The sequence below is a fragment of the Pseudorasbora parva genome, chromosome 1, assembly GCF_024679245.1.
Source record: "Pseudorasbora parva isolate DD20220531a chromosome 1, ASM2467924v1, whole genome shotgun sequence".
NCBI lineage: Eukaryota > Metazoa > Chordata > Actinopteri > Cypriniformes > Gobionidae > Pseudorasbora > Pseudorasbora parva.
Window position 1 is genome coordinate 66,727,866 of NC_090172.1, and position 23,621 is coordinate 66,751,486.

The window sequence follows — 23,621 nt, forward strand, 5'->3', positions numbered from 1 at the left end:
TCACCGTTTTAGTTCTGTGTTCTCTAGACATGAGGGTGATCATGAGGGCGCTCGTAGATGATATTCCAGTTCGGCAGCGGCATCAGCATGTTCCCCCAACGGAGTACGAGGTAGTCAAGTAGTCTCCACCTGTGCGTGGACTACCGTCAGTTAAATGCAAGAACCAGGAAGGACGCTTTCCCTTTGCCACGTATTAAGAAGACCCTGGACTCCGTGGCAGGGGCCTGTTGGTTTTCCACATAAGATTTGTCTAGTGGTTACAACTGGGTCCCAGTCATGGAGCGGGATCATCCAAAGACTGCCTTTTGTACTCCATTTAGGTTGTATGAGTGGAACCGTATGCCCTTTGTGCTTTGTAACACCCCAAGCACTTTCCAACGGTTAATGGAGAGATTGTTTGGGGATCTCCCCCATTTATTGAATCACCGCTTCTATACCTGGACGAAGTGGTGGTGTTTTCCTCCTCTGTCGCCCAACATGTAGAATGGTTGAAAGTAGTGCTGAGTCGTTTGGATCGTGAGGGGCTGAAGGTTAAGTTGACAAAATGAGCGTTCTTTCAGCACAAGGTAATGTATCTAGGGCATATAATATTAGCCACCGGGGTGTCGACTGACCCCAGTAAAATTGAGGCTGTGGTAAAGTGGCAGCAACCGAAAGTCGTCACTGAGCTGCATTCATTCTTAGGCTTCGCTAGTTATTATCGCCGTTTTGTAGAGGGCTTTGCTAAGTTGGTGGCCTCTCTACACAGATTGGTGGCAGAGTGCAGTAGGGCAGGGCCTGGGAAGTGGGCGAGACAGGAATTTGGTGACGTATGGATGGAACAGTCCCAATCCAGTTTTGAGGGTTTGAAACGTCGGCTCACTACGTCACCGGTGCTGGCATACGCAGATTTTTTGTTGCCATTTATTTTTGAGGTAGATGCCAGCCATGCTGGGTTAGGTGCTGTCCTTTCCCAGGAACAAGATGGGAGGGTACGACCTGTTGCCTATGCCAGCAGTAGTCTGAGGCCCATAGAGTGCAATATGAGCAATTATAGCTCTATGAGTTTTTGGCACTCAAGTGGGCCATGACAGAAATTTCGAGAATATCTGCTAGGCAACCGGTGCATGGTGTTTACTGATAACAACCCCCTCAGTCACCTGACCTCTGCTAAATTGGGGGCAACTGAGCAGCGTTGGGCTCTTTTGATTTTGAGGTTAGGTATCGTTCCGGTCGTAGTAACCAAAATGTTGATTGTGGAGACCGAACAGCTTGCCCTGGGGAGTAGTGTCCCTGCATTAGTAAGAAATGCCACCAGGTTAGAGGGGCTTAAACCAGCTTATCTTGCTGCTATTACCGCTTTGCCTAGCTATTCTGTGACCGACTCTCATGTGCTGCAAGAGGAGGACCCAGATATTCAGATAAGCTGTGTCCCAAAGCGAAGTGCGCGCACTTCGAAGGCCTCATTTGAAGTGCGATTACGTCATAGCGGCACTACGAAGGCTGTCCCAAAGTGAAAGATGCACCTCTGAAGGCCACATTTGATGTGCAATTACGTCACAGCGGTACTACGAAGGCTGTCCCAAAGTGAAAGATGCATCTCTGAAGTTCACATTTGAAATGCGATTGCGTCCTTTCTTTGCCTGAGAAAGGGTACAGCAGATGGAACCTTCCCACAACGTTTTAGCCTTCCCTATCCCAGAATTCATAGCACACTGGTGGTCTGCATTCCCATGGCACTCGATCAGATCTCCCAGTTAAAGACCGTATAGCGGTTGGTAACTCAAGTGTAGCCTGGATACTATTGAACACAACAGCGCAAGCGCTTGAAGTAAACAGAACATTTAGTGCATTCGCACAGTTACCAGTTCCTTGCCCTAAGCAACCAAGATAAACTTTAATTTCCCAATTTTTAAATGCTATTTATTTCTCAATCATTCTCTCAAGAAGAGGAATCAGTCCATTATCACCCTTTTTGCTGTTTCTTTCTTTTTTTTCATACACTTTATTTAAATAGCCTTCAAAATATACTCTGCACGGGGCTGTATTTTCCTCCCACTCCTGCTATTCCGCACCGCACCATTCCGCTCGCGCGTAAAATTCACTCCGTGCTCACCCGCTATAAATTATTTTATTCCCGACCCGACTGATCCAGTTAAATTTAGATTTTGTTTCCAGAAACAATCTTTTAAATTTCCCTTACAGAAAGAGAGACACTGGGGATAGGAATTGTCCGTGCAATCATTTATTTTTCTTATAGCCTAGGCTCCTGTCAACACCGTAGCTAAAACAAATATCACAGAAAAATAGGCTAAATCAAATGTGACATCTGTCACTCAGAATTATAAGAAAAAAATGCAAATAACGAAAACTGCTGACTCAGATGCTAAAATAAAGTTTTTTATATGAATGAATGAATGAATGAATGAATGAATGAATGAATGAATTTAGAGGAAGGCAGTCTGACTGGTCAAACTGGGAGATCGCGAGATCATTTTTTTGTGAAGGGAATTTATACACCTTGGAACTCACGCATCAAACACGATGGAACGGAGAACTCGTTGCATCTCTGGGTAATTCTGTGTATGTTGTTTCTCCTACTGATTCAGCTGTGGGGAACTCGTGAACGTGAACGTGAACGCGAATGGGAACGCCATACTTTGTTGCAGGCCACGGCGTTCGCAGACTTGGCCGTGCCAATGCCACTTGCTTCATGGTGCTAATACACCATATACTAAAACATTTTAAATGATGGGCAAGTGTGTGCTTGTAGCGTGCTGCGCTGCACAGACGGAACGTACCAGCGAGTCGATATTCATCTAAACCCCGGGCCTATGGATTATCAAGATTGTGTGAACATTCTAAAATCAGCTGTTTCCACTCATGTGGTGCTATCGCCGGCGCCGCTGACCCATATCCAAGACTCTAGCGTGGGAAAACGAGGTAACCCCCTGACAAACTCTGTTCCTAAGTTAACTGCTGAGAACATATTAAAAGCAGTGATCCACGCAAAGCCAGCAGCAACTGTAAATACTGCCTCCTTACTTAAACAGCAGCAAATGAAACTGTTTCAGACTGTGAATCATGCGAGCGTACTTTAGAACCCGAAAACAAAACCGAAGGGTATTTTCGGAGGACACTTAAACATCCGCAGCATCGCTTCGAAGAGATCACATCCAAAGTAAACAACTGGATATCAGTGGCTGTAACGTGGAGTGTGTGGGACTACTATTACTTTATCTCCTCAAATGACTTTCTGTGTATTAGCAATTTATCGACCTCCTAAAGCTACTAATGATTTCAGTGCGAAGTCATTTCAAAAGAAGTCATTTTGGGTGATTTTAATTTAAATTGGTTTGAGAAATCATGTAGAAACAAACTTCAAGAAATAACAAAACCTTTTCAAATGACACAACTATTAAGTAAACCAACTCGTATAACAAGATCCTCTCAAACTTTAATAGATTTAATATTGACAAATAAACCCGAGAGAATAATTAAAACTTATAATTTAATCACAGGCATGTCTGATCACAATCTAACTCTAGTAGCTAGAAAATTGATAAAAACAAGGTGCAAGAATGAAAATCAAACTAATAGTAAAATGTATATCACATTCATCCCAAAGAAAGATTTACAACTGGTGGAAAAAGATTTAAAACAAACAAAGTGGGCAGACATCCTGGAGAAAAAAATCTTGTGAACAGGGCTGTCATGATCTTATTTTGGCTGTAAATGACATATTAACCAAATATACAAAAAAAGAATCAAAGAAAGCGACATTCAAAACTAAATTTGCCATGGTTCAACAAAATTATTGGGGATATGATGTAAAAGTGAGATATAGCGCTAAAAACATTTCTCAAATCAGGACTAAAAACGGATCGATTCGCCTTTACAAGTCAACGAAATAAAGTTACAGCTGAGCTTAGAAAGGCCAAAACCAGTTTTTTTCTTGAAATTATTAGAAATGCACAAGGTAATAGTAAAATAATATGGAAAACTATTGATAAACTGATTGGAAAAGAAAAGTATAAATGTGAGAATATTTGTCTCAATATAGAGGGAAAAATTATTGATGACTCTTTTGCAATAGCAACAAATTTTAATGATTATTTAAACAATGTCCAAAAAATGGCTCAGAATTTTCACATTGCTCACCCCCCTCTCACAATCAGTGACAAATCAGATTTTAATCTTAGCTCAATAACTAAAACTAAAGTTGAAAAAAATTATTACTGTGCTAAACAACAGCAAAGCAAAAGATATTTATGGACTTGATACTTCTTTTTTTAAACAATATAAGGACATCTTTTCCGATCCGTTTACAATAATGATCAATCAATCGATTAGTGAGGATATTTTTCCAGCAGCCTTAAAGCCTGCGATTGTCACTCCGATATTTAAGTCTGGGAACAAACAAGACATGAACAATTATCATCCAATAAGCATCTTTCCAGCTGCGTCAAAAGTGCTCGAGAAGACGGTGGCAGAGCAACTTACCATCCACTTTGAATCACAAGCTCTTTTAAATCCAATGCAATTTGGTTTCAGACGGAAATACTCAACAGACTCATAGACAGTAAAAGAAATGGACACAGCGACCCCATTGACGTCTACGGCGGAATAATGAAGTCTACCTAGGGGCACTCACTTCCTGATGGCTGAGCGAACTGCGCCGGCTCAGACTGAGCTTGAGGACGTAGATGTGACGTGAGCCTCCTGTCTGACAGCTGTAGGTCTTCTAGTAGTTGTGGAAAGTGAAAGCTGAATCACGTTGTTTAAATATTTTCTCCCGTTGCTTTTGGCTCACTATGGGCTTCTCCCCATTCTTCCCCCTTGACTTTATCAGACTTTGTCTCCACGTCCCCCTGACTGTCTCATAGACAGTAAAAGATTGCCTGCGAGCGTCTCCTCAGGTCTATACGGTAGTTTCTCAACTGTGCGACAGAGTCGCGTTGGTTATGACGCAATCGTTAGCCTATTTTTTACAAAAACAGCTTCTGCGGGGCGATAGTGTAAGATACAAGGTAATGGAGCCTTTTATGCATTGTCGTGTTTCTTTAGAAATAAACAATGGACAAATGGAGTCTTTAAACGTCTCAGATGTAAAGTTATTAACTGTCAAAGTGACTCAAAAATGAATGGGAGTCAATGGGATGCTAACAGCAGGTGATGGCTTGGTTAGCAATGGCAGCCCCTAGGGGTGGAACGCTTTCCGAGCGCTAGATTACCCCCTTGAACAGACTCTGCCTGTTGTTACTTCCTGGAAACTATCAGGGCATATGTGGATCGGGGAAGGGTGGTGGGAGCAGTCTTCCTTGATCTGCATAAAGCTTTTGATACAGTCAATCATCAGATACTTTACAGTAAATTGAAGTGAATAACATCCAATCTGCGTTCAGAGACACTTCTATGTGAGTGCCGCAAGGGTCTATTTTGGGACCCTTTTTTTTACCATCTAAATAAATAACCTCCATACAGTGTGTTCGGACGTTGACATAATCATGTACGCAGATGATACGGTTATCTTCACTTCTGGAGAAAACGAGCTGGAGATTGCTGACAAATTATCAAAAGAGATGCAAAAAGTTGCACGATGGTTACATACGTCTTGTCTGACCTTAAACGTTGATAAAATGGTCTCAATGTTTTTTTCAAATAAACGTAAATTATAAGTAACTCAAGAAATTCAAGTAAATGGACAAACAATTAAGAATGTAAATGAAACAAAATATTTAGGTTTAATACTAGGGATGTCCCGATCAGGTTTTTTTGCCCTCTAGTCCGAGTCCGAATCATTTGATTTTGAGTATCTGCCGATACCGAGTCCCAATCCTTTTAAAACGGCACCACAAAGATCTTTACAACGAATACAAAGCAGGGCTCAACATTAACGCTTGTCCGGGACATGTGGGTGTTTTGAAGGGACAAGTGAAAGAGAATTTTACTTGACTGACGGACAAGAGCCTGATTAAAACAAAAAATAACTAGCGAATCACCAAAATGCAAGAATGTTTGTGCATTAATTTAGTGTAACGTTAAGTGGCAATCGATTGTGGATGGAATTTTTCAGTGTCGACTATGGCACCTAGGGACTTTCACCCCAGGAACTCCCTATAAGCCAAAGGCTTAACCCAAAGCACACAGGTTTGTCACGGACAAAGAAATGGTCTGAGACTTGAGTTCCCCATAAAAAGACTTTTATTAAATTGATAAAACTGCAAAATGCACCCCTGTTCAATGGAGCAGATAACTTAATGCTTGATTTTGCACAGGTCATTCACACAAAAGAAATAACAAAACCATATTAATGAACTCATAGAAAGTATCAATAAATCACACCATTCAACTAAAGAAAACAAATACACTACCATGCAGGGCTGAAGGACATCCACCCAGGGCACCCCGATGAAAGTGTCTCAAGACCACTTTTTAAAGGTCTTGGTCTCGACTGCATTTTTACTTGGCCTCATCTCGGTCTCGGACAAAGATGACTTGGGATTTTATCTCAAGACCGGTCAAGACCACAGCGTGCGCTCTCTCTGTTTTCAAAACAAGCAGATTCTTAGCTCTCTCATATTTCACATATTAATCAAAATCAAAAGTTCAGAAGCCCGAATCCATGGTAAACGTTGCACATTCTGACAATTGTTTTTAATTACTGCTCGGTGTGAATTGTGCTCAAAAAACGTTGATCTTCTCTGACCAGCTAAACAGCTGACATAGGCTACATCATAATTTAAATAAACAGGAACAAATTGTATCCAGTTATGAAGTGTTTTCTGTGTGACAAACCTTGCGAGATGTTCTTACAGCTGGGATTCACACACAACGGGTCTGCTAATGTCCGATTCACGACCGAATGACTCATTTGAACCGAATCATTTTAATAACTGTAATAAGAACTGATCTGTTCAACACTGAACTGAACGAATCAGTTTAATCATTTACTCAGAACACCTCAGAAATGAGAACACAAGTGTGCTTACCCAATTTAGCAAGTGTGGAGAGTAATAATTAGTTTTAATTATCCACAGTATTTCAGCTTATGTTTGTTGAATGTGTAGTAAAATAAATAGTCTAAAATCATTTAGTTTAGACTGGAGTGAGGTGAAAACAGAACAAAGTTGTTTGTTAGCTAGCTGACCATTTTATTAAATTGAATATGGCAGAAAATTTTGCTATTTGTTGATTGTTCATGCTATTTCTAATATTGATATGATTATACACCAAAACAATTATTTGTAAATAATGTAAAAATGAGGAACAAAAGAAACATCAAGGTAAGAGATCATACATAATGAGATATCAACATAAGATAAGCAAAAATTACTGTTTCATTGCATTTTTTAAATTTGTTGTCAGTAGGCCTATTACGCTTGCAGATCACGTGGATAGGCTACTTTTTACGCTCTCTCACTTTGTGTGTGTGTGTGTGTGTGTGTGTGTGTGTGTGTGTGTGTGTGTGTGTGTGTGTGTGTGTGTGTGTGTGTGTGTGTGTGTGTGTGTGTGTGAGAGAGAGAGAGTGTGTGAGTGTGTGTGAGAGAGACCAGGTCTGTCAGCCAGGAAAAACCCTGCACATGTGAGATATTTGTTAAATCAAAGTTAATCAAAATAAATTGCAAGTACAGGGTTTCTTTTCGTTGCTGTTGCACAAAAAAGCTGCACAATAACATTATATATAATGTGCTTAAGCAGCATACTAATGCATATCTGTATGATACATATTCCACCTCCTGTTATTCACATTCATTTAAGACATAATGGATTGTGTCTGAGATTAATACCTTCATCCAGATTAGCATTTTTACGGAACTTTTGCACTAAACACACGAGAAGGATGAAAGACAAGGATATTTACTGTGAAACTAATTCTGTGACTGATCTGTGAACTTTGCAGCCTTTTATCTAACATTTTCCTCAAATGTGTCAACATACCCACATACAAACAGACTCAATATGATCAATAGAATAAATATGTTGCTAGTCCTGATGAGCTGAGAGGTTCAAAGCATTTTGTTCAGACACCACGTAAGACTGACGTCTTTGCTTCACACATGATTTCTCAGAAGTGTCTTACTGGAGATTAATGTACATATTTTAGATTCCTGGTTCTTTATATACCGTACTGTGATCTTTTATCAGATTAACTTTTTTTAGTTTAGTTGCATCTTGTTTTCCATCGTCAAATGCAAATGACAAACACGTGTCTTGTAGCAGTAAATTGAGTGGAGAGACCCAATAAAAGCCACCAGGAAATACTTTCGACTCATCAGGACTGGGCACTTGTGCAGACTGGGAGACGGAGAGCTAAAGTAAGATCACTGTGAAGAAGTTATATTAATCTGAGTTATTGAGAGCACAACTTTAGTTTGAACCATGAAAGTGCTGAATAAAACTCTTTGAACCTCATCACACACATATTGAACAACAGCAAAACTACTAGAACCCACAACAACACGGATCAAGCAAATAAATATAGTAAACAATAGGGTAAAAACCACAGCTTATTTCCAGGTTTTGGCCTCAAAACTTTTGTGTCCTGACTGCATTCAGAGGTGTCAAAAGTACTGGCATTCATTACTCAAGTGGAAGTATAGATACTAGGGTTTAAAAATACTTTTGTAGAAGTTAAAGTATCAACTCAAGCTTTTTACTTAAGTAAAAGTGTAAAAGTACTGGGTTTCAAAACTACTTAAAGTATAAAAGTAAAAGTAATGTAAGGAAAAAAATGCCATTAAAGACAAAAGCTAAGGCCACACAACACGGGGCCTATAGTGCTCTACCCCACCTCCTCAAAAAAACATTTTTCTAAAGGCCATAATGACTATAATGTTATATTAAAATGTTAATGTTGAAAAATTTGGGATGCACTGGCTACCTGTTTCAGCCACATATACCCATTGACAATGTATGCATTTTAGTACAATGGACATATGTGTACTGCTGAGCATGTTTCCTGAAGCGGAAGATATGATGGCTAGTTGCCTATAAGTTATGAATAACCTTTATTGGAATGTAAATGTAGGCTACATGTGTGATTAGTGTTGCCAGATTGAGTCGACGCTTTAGAGCCCTACGGGCCCTGACTTTTGCACCCCTAACCTCATACCCACTGTCGGCCGCTGACTGCTTGGTTGTCACTTTAAAAAAAATTAACAAACAAACAAATTATCCAAACATTTTTCTAAATTAACTTTATTAAAGAAACTAAACGAAATATAACTATTGGACATTACAAACAAAGCTGAACTATTTTAATGACTGCAGGAGTGTGTCATAAGAAGGATTGTGCAGGGCTCAAAGCAGTGGCGCCTCCAGAAATTTTTCATAGGGGTGGCCAGATGGGATCACTTAAAATCTTGGGGTGGCACACCAAAACTAGAAACCATAATTTCAGAATTTTATTCTACTGGTGTAGTAAACCGGCCTGCAGCACGTCACGACACATAATTCCGCGTCGTCTTTTACTAAAAAATATTTTTGGACTTATTTACTTACCAGTAGTCTACGTCTTCTAACGTTAACTTCTTTTGAAATTGTTGACTGACGGGCATGAGCTGACCTGTTGCTGTCTGAGCGCACAAAGACTTATTAATAAGTCTATTAATTTATGAGGCTCTTCAGTTCAAATTATCCAGTACCAAAATAATAATACTCTTTATTTTCCAAGTTCATAAATTATTTTCAAAATGGATTTGGAAAAAAAAACATACACACAAAATGACTTGTTTTAAATATAAAATATATAAAAGTCTTGGGCATGTCAAAGATTAGTAACAACTTTAGCTTTGATGCATTGTTAGTTTTTGTGCAGCATCAGATTTTTCCTCCCTCATTTATTGTTCGTGGCTGTTTTTGCCCCATTGACTTCCATTATAGCCTCATTTTTTGATTGGAAAGCAATGACACCATATAATCATGCATTTTTGATTGTTGGTGGTTTTCCCAGTTGGGAAGAGGTAAAATGTGTAATTTTTACAGTTGATAACCAGGTGGCACCATTAACCCTTTAGATAGGCCTGTGCTGAAGAAAAAAAGAAGAAGCTTAGTTTCTGGCATTTGTATAGAGTATAATAACTGCATATAAATGAGGGATTAAAAATAAATAAATCTGATGCTGCACACAAACTAACAGTGCATCAAAGCCAGTGTTGTTACTAATCTTTGACGTACAAGAATGTGATAAAAGGTCAACAAATATCCAGTCCACAATCATTTTTTATATTGAAAATAAGTTATTTTGTGTGTATGTTTTTTTTTTTTTTCAAATCAGTTTTGAATCCGTTTTTGAAAATAATTTATGAACTTGGCAGTTAAAGAGTGATAAGAGTGACAATGAAACAATGACAGCAGCTCAACAATAAACATGGAATCATGTATGTAAAGTTGCAACAGAACACATTTTAAATGATTTTACTTTTGATTATTTTATTTATTTCTGAAGAGCTCTTTAGAAGCCTGTATTGGTGTACTTTAAAGGGATAGTTCACCCAAAAAAGAGTTTCTTTGGTCTGTTGAACATAAAATAATATATTTTGACGAACGTTTGTAACCAAATGTTTGCTTTGGGGGCAACATTGACTTCCATGGTAGGAATGTGTCTTCATTTGTATTCTACATAAAGAAATGCATACAGGTTTGGAACAACTTGAGGGGGAGGAAATTATGACAGATTTTTTGTGGGTGCACTGTCTCTTTAAGCAGTCATTCTGAACCAGTAACCACTTTACTGACAAATCTGAAATTCAAAAATGTTTAATCCTCTTTATTAATTTACTATTATGACTATATTATTATGTAATTATTTGTCTCATTTTAATCTAAATATTTTTTAAATATCAAACTGCTAAATGATAAATTGATAACATTAATAGGCTATAACCTATTAAATTAACCGTTCTAATGTCTAGAAAAAATAAGTCTGCCAAGCTCTGATAAAGTATGGAATATTATATTATATTATCCATTAAAAAAACAATAGGCCTACCTTTAGTTCACGGATGTGTCTGTCATCACATGCTTTAAGTCAGACAGCCTGAGACACTGAAATGCTTCTCTGCAAAGGGTGCAGTTTGTCTTAGGTTCATCTTAAGTTACTGGACAGCCCTATATCTGGAAATCCTCTTGCGTTCAAACTGTGGACGCGAGCTCGACATGTTTTTAAAAAACCGCGCAGGTTTCCAGCGCATGTTCTCGAGACTCCGTCGCTATGGCAGCAAAGCGCCGCTAAAATGCAATCTTGTGCATCGCGTCCCATATTGGTTTGATACGGGACGCGTCATTTTGCTTATTTTAAAAATTGATTGGACTAGTACCTAGCGTCCCCCCCCAAACCTACGCCATGGCCAGTGGGGTGGCCAGGGGTTCGCCAGGGGTGGTTCGCCAGGGGTGGCGCCACTGGCTCAAAGGTCACCAAAACTGGCAAAATAATGTGATGATATTTTATTGAAGAAGCCACTTTAAGTGCAAACAGTGCCCAATATAAGATATCGGAAAAAGCAAATAATTAACAGGCATTTCACACGTTAAAACACACCACTGCCAAAATGCGTAATTCATTGATATATATAGCCTACTGTACAATAATTCGCCGACAAAAAAATAACAACAATGCGTTTAGCTTTGCTCTGACAAAACTACAGTACCCTTGTGAAGTTCATGCACTTAGCCCAGTCAAAACTGATTCATCATTGATTCAAACCTCTTTCAGCAGCTGTTGGGGTTGCTAGTTGCAGATGTCCTGAGTGTGTATTATGATGGACAGGATCATGATGATAGTCTTCGAGTCACAGGTGTAATCCACGTTTGAGAGTTGGTTCACTCTACCACTCCTTACTGTAGAAACGGCTTGTGTATATATATATATATATATATATATATACTGTATGTATGCCACTTTAGCATAGCAATCACTTGAATATACATCTACAACGAGTTATCGCGCTAAAAACCTGGCTGTCACGAATGAGCGCGTCTGCCTGCTGATCGCTGATTGACTGAAAGTGCGCGCGATCGTGCGCTGGAACCCGCCCAATCTGGCAACACCGTGTGTGATTTGTGCTTTGAGTCATGTGCAGGCGCGATGTAACCAATAGGGTGTTGGAATGGTATATGTTTACACTTCTCATCCAACCACAATCAAATTCACACTATCGATGACGCGATTTATCTGCATAGTTTTTTTTTTAAACAAGATGAAATGAAAGAGGAGTAACGAGGCTATTTTTAAAAAGTAAGGAGTAGAAAGTACAGATAATTGCTTGAAAATGTAAGGAGTAGAAGTAAAAAGTAGGCAGAAAAATAATTACTCCAGTAAAGTATAGATACCCAAAATTTCTACTTAAGTAAGGTAACGAACCCAGATAGCACACATACGTCTGGCCGACGTCGGCCCCAGAGCGGACGTCGGCCTCCAAATCATAACATCGAATAAGTATCGGCCAGGCATACGCGAATATCGCTTTATTTCCAGCTCGTCGGCTTTGGGTCGGCCCAATATACTGGAGGCCGATGCTGTGTTTATCTGTTGTTTGCTCATGATGCCCATTCATCTCTTTGCCACCAACCCGAGAGAAGACGAAGCGACGCGACGCCATCTGTGGGTTTTAGGTAAATTTTCACTCGAGGAAATCAGAAAAAAAAACAGGCCGTTTGTAATCGCAGTTTTCACTCCAAGAATTCCTCACAGTTTTTAGTCAGAAATGGTGCATACTCTTGTGCCAAAGTTTTCTGAGTTGCCAAACTGTCTGAACATTTGTCATCATCTGATAAATAAACTGACTGTTCATTAAATTGGTAATGTACGTGTTTATTTACGTAATGCTGCTGCGTGACTTTGACGGGCGTGCGTTGAACAGTCAAACACTGAAAGTTACCATGGAAACGGGCCGGAGTTTGCAGCAAGCCAGCAACAGCACAGTAACGGACACGCTCCTGTTATTTTCGCTGCTTTCAGGTAAGTTTAGTCCATAAACATTACACAAATAATATAAAACTGTTCCGTACACGTTTCTTACTGTAATTGACACGCTTCTGTCGAATATTTACTTTATTAAAATTGTTCAGTGTCTTTGAAAAAGTCCGTTAGCATCTCAACCGTTTTTTATTAGCAGTTTGCTAATAGCTCTAATGAAAGTGAGTTTTTAATCACGTCTTTATGTGCAGAAGAGAGGCTTTGATAGTTTTTTTTAGGTTTGCTGGTAGTCTGTCAATGGGTTATTGGAAGTGAGCTAATTTATTTAACCTAACTTCGCTATAAGTTAATGTTATTACAGGAAACGGCAAAATCAAATGAAAAGATCTTTCACGGTAAAAAACAACAACAACAACCTAAATTACATTTAATGTTTAATTATTTAATACCAATTACGTTCATTTTTTCCCCCCTGTGATTTCAGTAAAAAAAAAAATAATACAACAACGGAGGCAAAGGATGGTCCCATGGGCTGCTGACAGAAGGGTAAAATCTCATTAACTTAGATCTTTAGTATTTTTTCTACAAAAGGTAACACTTTAGTAAGGTGAACAATTCTTAGCTTGCACATTTGCTGTTTATTAGTATTATTAAGCACATATTAATGCATGACCTTATACTACAACATCCCTAAATTCTTTCTGGTATCTAACTAAACTTAAACGCTACAACAACTACCTTACTATCTATTAAGCAGTAAATTATGAATTTGAGGCAAAAGTTAAGTGAATGTTTCCCATACCAAAGTGTTACCATAATAAATATTTTACCTACATCACCATGCATGTTATTTTCTTTTGCAAAATTATTTTTTATTACAGTTTGCAAGGTTCTGACAACCACACGTAAGTAACACTGAGCAATGTAAAATGAAGTAAGCCTAAAACAAATTATGTTAAGAAATTATTGTATGTATACTCTGCATATTCTACTTTCTCTTATCTGCATTTCACCTCTGCTCTAGCTTGTTTCCTTCTAATAAGCCTGACATTATATAGGTTCTGTGATAAATTGTTTATGTTCCTAGATTCTTCCATGCTGATGGCCTGCACTCCTGTTGAAGAAAATCTCAGGCTAAAAACTAGATGACTGGTAAGCAAAACCTCAAAAATTATACTACTGTTCAAAAGTTGGGGGTCTGTACATTTTAAAAACATTAACTCCATGTTGTTACAGTGAGACCGTGAAAAGCCTTTAGGGTAAAATAATCAGCAAAATTAGACAAGGTGACAAATGTAATGTGTTATAGTTTGTATTTATGATTAACTATTATGATAACAGGATGTTATGGTCTTAAATACTTTTACTAAATACTTAAATACTTTAAATGCTGACTGTGGTTCAGGCGGTCAACAACTTTAGGCATTTAAGTTATTTTTCAGCGTACTCACTGCTCATACTATTAGCCTCTAAAATGTTTGAATTATATCACAATACAGTGTCAGAGGGTAAAGATATCATTAGAGTTCTTACAGTTATTACTGTGCTCTTATTACCAGATCAGATATAAAGCCCAGCGTTTGGTGCTGAGATTTTTCAGGACAAGGCCTTGATGACATCTACAATTAGTACATGAAGATGGTGAGTTTCCCAATAGCTGCCACTATCCCACATCAAAAGACTGAAAACAACAGGCTTCAATCTGTATTAAAGGTATAGTTCACTCAAAAAATTAGACTGTGCTGTTTATCTGCTGGGCTTCCGAGATGTAGGTGTGTTTATTTCTTCAGGAGAACACAAATGAAGATTTTTAACTTAGCTGTTGCTCATATAATGCATGTCAATGGGGTGTATTTCTATGAGAGTAAAAAACACACAGACATACGAATCCATATTAAACACAGCGGCACGTGGCGACACATTGATGTCTTAAAACACAAAACGATCACTTTCTGTGAGAAGCACACCAGTATTTGTGTTATTTTTTACCTCATATCAGACGAATCTCATCTAGTGTTCCCAACGCCATTAGTTCCATCTAAGAAGGTCAAAACCCGGTGCGATCATAGATATATGCCTTATTAGTGCCTCGATGGATCGGTCGAATGAGGCATCTACGTTCGCGCCGGGATTTTGACCTACTCATCCTAAATGAGATTCGTCTTATATGAGGTAAAAAAATAACAAATACAGTTGTGTTTATCACAGAAACTGATCGTTTCGATGTGTCGCCACGAGCCACAGGGGTTGGGGTTTAATATGGATTAATATCGCTCGTATAATGCATGTCAAAGTTAAAAATCTTCATCTGAGTTCTACTGAAAAAACAAACACACCTACATCTCAGATGCCCTGCGGGTCAGCAGATAAACATCACATTTTCATTTTTGGGTGAACTATCCCTTTAATTTATTTTGATAGGTTTAATGTTACATTGTTAGTCTGGAAAATACACTCAAAAACAAAGCTATTGAACGAACTTAAATTAAGGAAAACTTTTCCACAAAATTGAATTACATTTTTCAAAATCTAATGGAATTATCTGTTATAATCTTGTTATATGAATTTAACGGGTTAGTTCACCCAAAAATGAAAAATCTCACTACAGTGGTTCTACACTAATTTTATGAAGCGATGAGAATAGTTTTTGTCCGCCAAAAAAAGCAAAATAACGACTTATATAGTGATGGCTGTTTTCAAAACACCGCTTCCTGAAGCTTCGAACCATTATGAATCAGTATCGAATCATGATTCGGATCGCCAAAGTCACGTGATTTCAGCAGTTTGGTCATGAATCGATATGCTCGGATGCTTCAGGAAGAAGTGTTTTAAAATCACCCATCACTATAGAAGTTATTATTTAGTAGGGATGCACCAAATTTTCGGCTTTCTGCCAAAAGACTTTCATCACCAAAACAATATGGCCGAACTATATAATATGGGTTATAACTTGAAAATTATGCTTTGTTTATTAAATTATCCTGTCGATGGATACATGTACTGGCTCCTCAGTTATACACTACAACAACAGTGATAATAAAAGAAAAACCAGTCATTTTCACCTTCATCACCCGCGTGTAGAGCCAGAAGACACGAATGAGAACTCTAGCGCGCTTTGAGAAGATCTGTCTCTGTGCATCATCCGAGAGCGCGCACGTCTCACAGCACGCAAATATTGAGTTCTCTTACAAGTCTTGCGCTTAAACGGACAAACTCGCACAAGAAGTATGTCAACATGTCCATCTTGATGAGTATCCTAGCAGAGACCCCCTACTCATCCTATCCTACTCATCAAGACCCCCCCCCAAACCTGCAACTGTCTGCGTTTCGACCGCGATCTAAAGTTCCAAGAAGATTAGGCAAATTAGTCTGGTGATGTAACCTACTGCGCGACTGCTCCTCCATCAGTGTTGGACAGAAATCATTTTTGTGTATACCGATTGAAAGATTTAGTGGACTGTCTACATGAGCCGTTATCTAAACTGATCTGGTGTTTACATGTGATGACTTTCAATCGCAATCATTTTGTCACATGCAGCTTGTCTGCCGCATCAAAAATGTCACCGCTGTTTTCTCCAGCAGCTGGAGTGTGTTAACTGTAGCCATAGCAACTCTTAACGGCCACCAGGACTAATACAGTATTATTTATAGCTATTTATTTGTTGTAAAGTGTAATAATCATCTCAGAAAAACAAATCTTCTGTCAGGCGCAGTTAAAGTAAAAACTGCCTGGGGCAATATACGCTGTGTCATTATTCCAACATTATCTTCATAACTTACGAAATAAAATGTTTACCCCTCAGAAAAATTAACTATTCTCTCTTGTCAACATGAGCGCGGCGCGCGCCGTCACGTCATGTAAGGACACACACTTAAAAGTAATCGGTCAGGTCGTTTACATGGTGAAAAAAAATTAATAACAAGTATGGAAGAGATTCAAGCTGTGCTGCTTTTGCTGGTTATGACAGAAAAGAGCACTAATATGCAGATTCAGCAGCATATTCAGAAAGCTTGTAAAGCTAGATTTAAAATGACAATGTATATTATTATTAGCTATTACAGACATTGCACGTAAGATGGCTGAGACGAACGCGCGGTTGAAATAAAATGCTGCGTGTGCTCAACCAATCAGCATGTTCAGCGCCCAAGTCCCGCCCTCGAAAGTTCCTGAACTTTGAAAAAGTACTACCTTACTTACTACTTTACTATCATAAAATGATTATAGAGCCACTGTAGTGAGATGGGCTTTGTAACGCCGTCTTTAGTGCCTTTATGGGTCTTGAGAGAGGAAATGACATTGGTGTCAGTGAAGGCCTTTCTGAGCAATCTGATACATATTTTTATATGTATTTAATTGCTTTTTTTACATCTTGGCCAGGGGACTACAGATGAAAAATAGCCTTTTAGCTAATTCTGGCTTTTTTAACCATGTTTGTTCATGTGTTTTATGAAATTGCACTGTCCCCTTTCAAATAAACCATTAAATCAAATCAAATCATCGGATTTCAACACTAATATCTTCATCTGTGTGTGAAGATGAACGGAGGTCTGACCGGTGTCCAACCACATGAGGAATTATGACAGAATTTATTGGGTTATTGGGTTAATTTTGGGTGAACTAACTCTTTAACTTTATATCGCACACCCCACCCACACCACAGGTTTAAACGATGGAGGTGCGCACTGCAGCCTCACTTCACCGCTCTAAGACACCAGCATTGCATCCGTGGCTAAACACCCCCTAACTTTAGTGCATCGTGATTGGATATTTTGCTCATATCAACATAGACTCATTGGCACACAAAACAGAGCCAATTCAGAGAGAAATAAAATGCACAGAAATTAATGCAATACACAAGCGCCTAGTGTTGTCAAAAATATCGATATTTCGATATATATCGATACTGGAATATCTGAAACGATACGATTCTCAGTTTTTACAGTATCGATATTAGCTGCGCTCTCCTCTCCGACCGTCAGCGAGCTGACACACACCGGCATATTCTTACTCAGCCCGGTTAACCTCTGAGCACGGCGAACGCGCGTTCTGCTGAACTTTTTCCTCATGACAGTGTGTTAGTGTTAGTGTGTGATCGGTCTGAATTTCGCGCGGGATTGCACATAAATTAATTCTAGCCTACTAATGCCCGCAGATTTCGTGCTCCACATCTGAAGCGCACACACACATAGCCTACCCTAATAAAGCCGCCTCTGACATGATACAAGTGCAAACATTTGCTTCCTTTTCCAGCATATTATTGGTCAAATACACTCAAAGAATTATCAGTGCACATCTGGAAGAGTATTAACGTAACCACAGTCGCAAACAGTTCAGGAAGAACGAGTAACAGGAACAGTGTTTAGGATCCATGCGTCTGTTAGTCTTAAAGGGACCGCAGTCATTTGTTATTCTAACTACAAAAAGACAAACGATCACACTGCTCTTGACTGATCAACTTGTGTAACTTTAATAGTTTCATCTGTACGCTATTGAATTTTTTACAAAGAACATTATCCAATGTTGTTTTAAATGTAATTACTATGCATTTTTTAAATTCAGTTTCTTATCTGAATGTTAGACCTACCTGAAAAAATAAAGCAGTCTTTTTAATTTTTATCTTCTATTCTATTGCATTTATTTGTGCTATTGTTTGTAATCTGTTTATTTGTTCTTATTTTATTACTGTTTACTCGTCTTTTTACATTCAATTTACCATTCGAAATCAAGCTTTCTTGTGCTGTGTGTAAGCTATTGCAACACAATTACCCTATTGTAAAAAATACATTGATAGCAAAAATTTGTGAGATAATTTTAATAGTAATTGATCAATTGATCAATAATTGTTCAAATCAAAACGATGCCCAACCCTAAGGAACATGCTGGCCACATGAATTTTTAGTAAAAAATAACAATGAATAATAAGTTCTGTTGTCATATTAAGCATCTTATCTTATTTATTTATTTATTTTTTTACTGTGGTATCGATTTAGTATCGATATATCGATATTTTAGTCTGATATCGTATCGAAGTCATAATTTTGGTATCGTGACAACACTACAAGCGCCTACTGATCCAAGGGTGTCGTACCGAATGGGTCAATATTATATTGAGAATTGTGACATCCCTAATATTTTTCCAGTTTAGTTATGTAATTGTTTATATTTTACATTAATCATTCATTTTGTATAAAAATTAAATAGAGAAGAAAATGTGACAATGTCACTGGGCTTGTCACAAATTGCCAAATTAATGGAATATTCAGAGTGCAAGACAAAACCGTGCCTTTTGTGCAATATTATGCTGCAAATATTGTATATTGAGCTAAAGTTAAATTGAACCTTGTATGATAATTTGTGTAACCAGATTCAATACTTTGTAATGAGTATGTACAATGGATTTTGAACTGTACTATTTTTGTTACAGGTTCTCTGGGAATCCCCAGTTGAAGGCATGAAGACATCAAATGTTGGCCTGGACAGATGTACCAACAGTCCACCACACTGACCTCTGCTTTTGCATGGATGGCTGATCAATACCCTGTTCTGTGAGGGTATTATTATTGAAAAACTGAACACCTGTGACAGTGGGATTTGTAGTTGTAAAGAATAGTCACACATCAGTGCACTTAGGGTGCTTTCACATCTCTAGTTCAGTTAATTTGGTCCGAACCAAGGCCAAACAATTAAATAATACATTGTTGCATTTTACAGCTTTTTTGGTTCCTTTTCACACCACACTGATTGCTTTGGTCCGAACCAGTTGAAACACGTGACAACATCCACATCACTCATTGGCCATGGTGTATTACCTAAACTGCTTTTCGATTGGTCAGAATTTACTTTGTGGGAAAATTTCAACAGAAGAGGAAAAGCCAGCAAACTATAACACTATAGAAGGACGACTGCGGGCAGGTTTTGTCCCTGGCCATAATCTACTACATATTGTGTATTAACCACAGTATGCAAACAATACCTTTCTATAATGAAGCGCGGATGCGACTTGAAAACAACGTATTGCAGACGGCGAGCGCACATCACTCGTCACTTCAATCGGAGGCGTGCATTAATTATTCTTAACTCTGACACGCTCATTCCGAAAATATTTCCAACGATCTATCAGGTAATAATGTCATGCACATAATGTCAGCGCAGCTAACTACGGCAGCTGGTTTAGTCAAAATATTATCAGTACTTTTGGAGTTGGTTCTGTTCGAGGTCGGATCAAGTTCTCACCACCAGCTAACCGCTCCAGAGTTCGTTTGAAAGCGCACCGAGACCAGCTCTTCAAGGAGGTCTCGGTACGCTTGTTTAGTCCGCTTTTGGTGCGCACCCGAGTGCGATTGCTGCTTTCACCAAACGAACCGCACCAAAGAGGGAAATGAACTCTAGTACGATTCAACTGAACTAAATAAGGCAGGTGTGAAAGCACCCTTAAAGTCAGAAAAAATGTTTTTTTTAGAAGTTGCAAACTTTTCTTTCTCTTACAAAGAACACAACAGTTAAACCTTTTCAAATTATTTTCTGGTGGTGCACAAGTCCTATTCTACAAATTAACAAATGATAAAAACATGACAAAACATGATATGACTTCATGCTCTGCAGAGTCTTTATATAAACATGAATTCAACATTTAAAAACAGTATATTCAAAATATAAAAAAAAATATCTACTTGACTTTAATACAAAGGTTTCTCGTCAATGTAATGTAAAGTGTAGTGTGACCGTACCTTTATTCTGCGTTTGGTGCACACATGTATCAAAAGTGTGAAGCCATGGACAAATTTTACTTGTTAGATGATGTGAGATCGTGAGTATGATTTTTTCCCCCTTGATGGAAAAAATGAGCCCACAATTTTATTAATTTGTGATTTGTAGAATAGGATTAGTACAAATGTAACTGTTGTGTTTGTGAGAGAAAAGAAAACTACAAGTTTACAAATCCTAATACATTTTCTCAGTGACTTTACTGAAATTTTCTCCACTGTCAGCAGTGCTTAGTTTTGCTAAAATAATACTCGATATTATACAGCACATGCATAGCTTGAGTCGATGTTCTGGTTATATTTTTTCCAGTCTCAATTTACCAATGCCAAACCTATTTCATTAACAACTATTAATTCTGTTTGTAGTCAATATATATACAATTGATATTTAATTCAAGAGATTGGCTGGACTTTGCGGACTCGATCAGTATTTCTCGTCCAATGGTCAAGCTTTAATTTTCCAGTTTCTCTAGTATTGCATCCTTCTCATCGGTATTTAATAATGACTTTTCAGTGTGGTTTAAACCTCTTTTTTGGCTCATAATATGCATTTTATTTTTTAAAGTAATTAAAAATATTTTCTCTATGCTATTGAAAATGTGGGTTACATCTTTGTCACCTTTTTCACCAAGGAGTTTACACTTGCTGATAGTAGGCTGCAATAGTTGCAAAAGAAAACCAATTCATCTGCAATATTCTTCTGCCCTACATTTTCAAGGGTAAGCTTTCTTTATAAACCATCTACTCACCCATATGCATTTATTTTGTGTAACACAAAAAGAGTCACATAGTCTCAGTCACCATTAGAAAAGAACCTGTGATTTGAGTCTCATTATGTTCTGACTGACATATCCTTTTGTGCTCCAATAAAAATAATGTGTGGTACATGATCAGTTGTTCTTGAGTAAATTTTGCTTTTAATTTATGTACCTGTATAGCCTACCTCTTTGTGTATTTGAATGTAAATGCCTTTTCTATTATATATATTTTTCTATTAAATGCCTTTTCTATTATATTGTCATATTGAATATTTATATAGATTGTTTGCTGTAAACATGTAGGCTATCTGTAACTGCTCTGTAAATATTAAAACAATGTTAACTGAATGCTATGTGTGATTATTACATAAACAGGCTAATGTATCTTATTAGTATTAAGTATTTGCTATTTTTAAAACAGAAAATGTGTTAACGTTAACTGTACCAAACTGAAATCAACATCGTGTTTCACTCAACTGACATCAACGTCATTCAGCATAAGGTAAGTAAAGTATCTGCGTAGATTGATGTTTTGAATGGAGTGTGTGACGTTGGTCTTTAATGCCGTGAGTATCGTTGATTCTATGCCAGTGTGCTATCTGGGTGTAACCCGAAAGGTTCGACCTAAATAAAGGTCCTAGAAAGCCCATGAATAGTGGCCAGGATTTGCTGTTTTGCATCGTCCACACGTCGGCCGGACAGCATTCGCGATTAAATGCCGATGTCTCGGCGACTTTGTCCCAATTAGCAAACGCTCTCTGATCGATGTCTTTCCGATGGAACTTTGTGCATCGCGCCGACATCGGCCCGACGTATGTGTGCTATCTGGGAAGTATTTGTACTTCGTTACTTGACACCTCTGACTGCATTACTACCTTGTGTGTGCATTATTTTATTTATTTTTTCTAATAATTCAAGGGCCGGTCATCAGTTACTCCTTACTTATTGAACTGTAACATAAATGATTAAAATGACATCAACTTAACAAAGAAGTTGATAAAAAAAAAATCATCCTCAATATTTCTCTGCTCAGAAACACTTTAAGCCTTATTTATTTGTCTGAGAGTTAAAGTGAAGAAGATTTAGCAGAAATGTATTTAAGTCAAACAACAGAGGTCAAGAGTGATGAGGTTTGGTTTGTGTGGTCATTGTATACTGTTGTGTTTCTGTCATCGATCTGACTGTCAGTGTCCGTGGAGGCGTAAAGGGAAGCACACAACAAAGAGGATTCGTTTCAGGAACGTTCCTGAACTTAGTAAGCGACACTTTAATACTGAGAGATTGTATGCTTTTTCCCAGCGCTGATGAGTTTGTCTACAACCCTCCGCACCGAAGCCTACGAGCATACTGACGCTAAGAGCAAACAATCAGTGAACTAATCCCCACGTAATGACTCAGCCAAATCTGATTGGCTAATACAGAACACACACAGATTGTTACACACACAAGTAAAATAACTGTAACAAACAATGTATTTACGTAACACTATTACTTAACTCTATAAATGTATAGAAAACTATAACAACATCCCCCCTTTTTTAATGCAGAGTCCCTTATGCACCACTGAGGGTGAACAGTTAAAATTTTGATGTCTTCATATTTGCCATGTATTTGTGCCGCAGACGCTGCATCCATATGTGGTCACTTAAGCCCCTTTCACACTGCGATTCCGTCAAATACACGGATAATGCAACCCGGCATTTGTTCCCGGGCCGCTAGATTTGGTCCATTCTCACTGCCAGCGAAATACCGTAATATGTGCGCTTTCACACCCAACCCGTAACGGTCCCGGGTCGAGTTGACACGTGATATCCGGATGTGCCGTATAACGGCGAGCGATCTCAGCAAGAGCGCGGATAGTAAGGAGCTCCGTGGTCTCGACTTGTGTCCAGTTTGCGCACATTTCTGCTTGTTTAATTTTAGTTTCTTTTGTATACGAACACTCTCTGCGTTTAAAACACCGACGAGCTCTTCTGGCACTGCAGGGTTGTGTTATTGAAGAAACAAGCTCTAGGAGTCGCACGATAACTACGCACACGTAGCAGCATTAGTTTCGGCTTTTGTTCACACAGCGCTCGTCCCGGGTCGAATACCGCAATATTACTAGGTCTCCGACCCGGGTCAAATTCGGTAATCAATCCCGGTACGTGGTTGCTTTCACACAGAAGGCGACCCGGCAATGCTCCGGGAATATTGCGGGT

The 23,621-nt window shown here is 38.4% G+C and overlaps 1 protein-coding gene and 1 long non-coding RNA gene across 4 annotated transcripts in view; one reads left to right on the forward strand and one right to left on the reverse strand.

Moving 5' to 3' along the window:
• Positions 1 to 23,621, reverse strand: part of LOC137080903 (uncharacterized) — a 470,496-nt gene that overhangs the window by 417,380 nt on the left and 29,495 nt on the right. The gene's annotated exons all lie outside the window — the stretch shown is intronic.
• On the forward strand, positions 12,845 to 21,736 carry LOC137080871 (uncharacterized). 3 transcript variants are annotated; one of them, XR_010906347.1, is made up of 6 exons: positions 12,867 to 12,940; positions 13,383 to 13,444; positions 13,780 to 13,803; positions 13,986 to 14,050; positions 14,458 to 14,539; positions 19,324 to 21,736. It is a non-coding gene; the product is annotated as an uncharacterized lncRNA (long non-coding RNA). The 3 variants fall into 3 exon arrangements; XR_010906346.1 differs by having other exon boundaries at positions 12,845 to 13,444; XR_010906345.1 differs by lacking the exons at positions 12,867 to 12,940; positions 13,383 to 13,444 and having other exon boundaries at positions 13,468 to 14,050.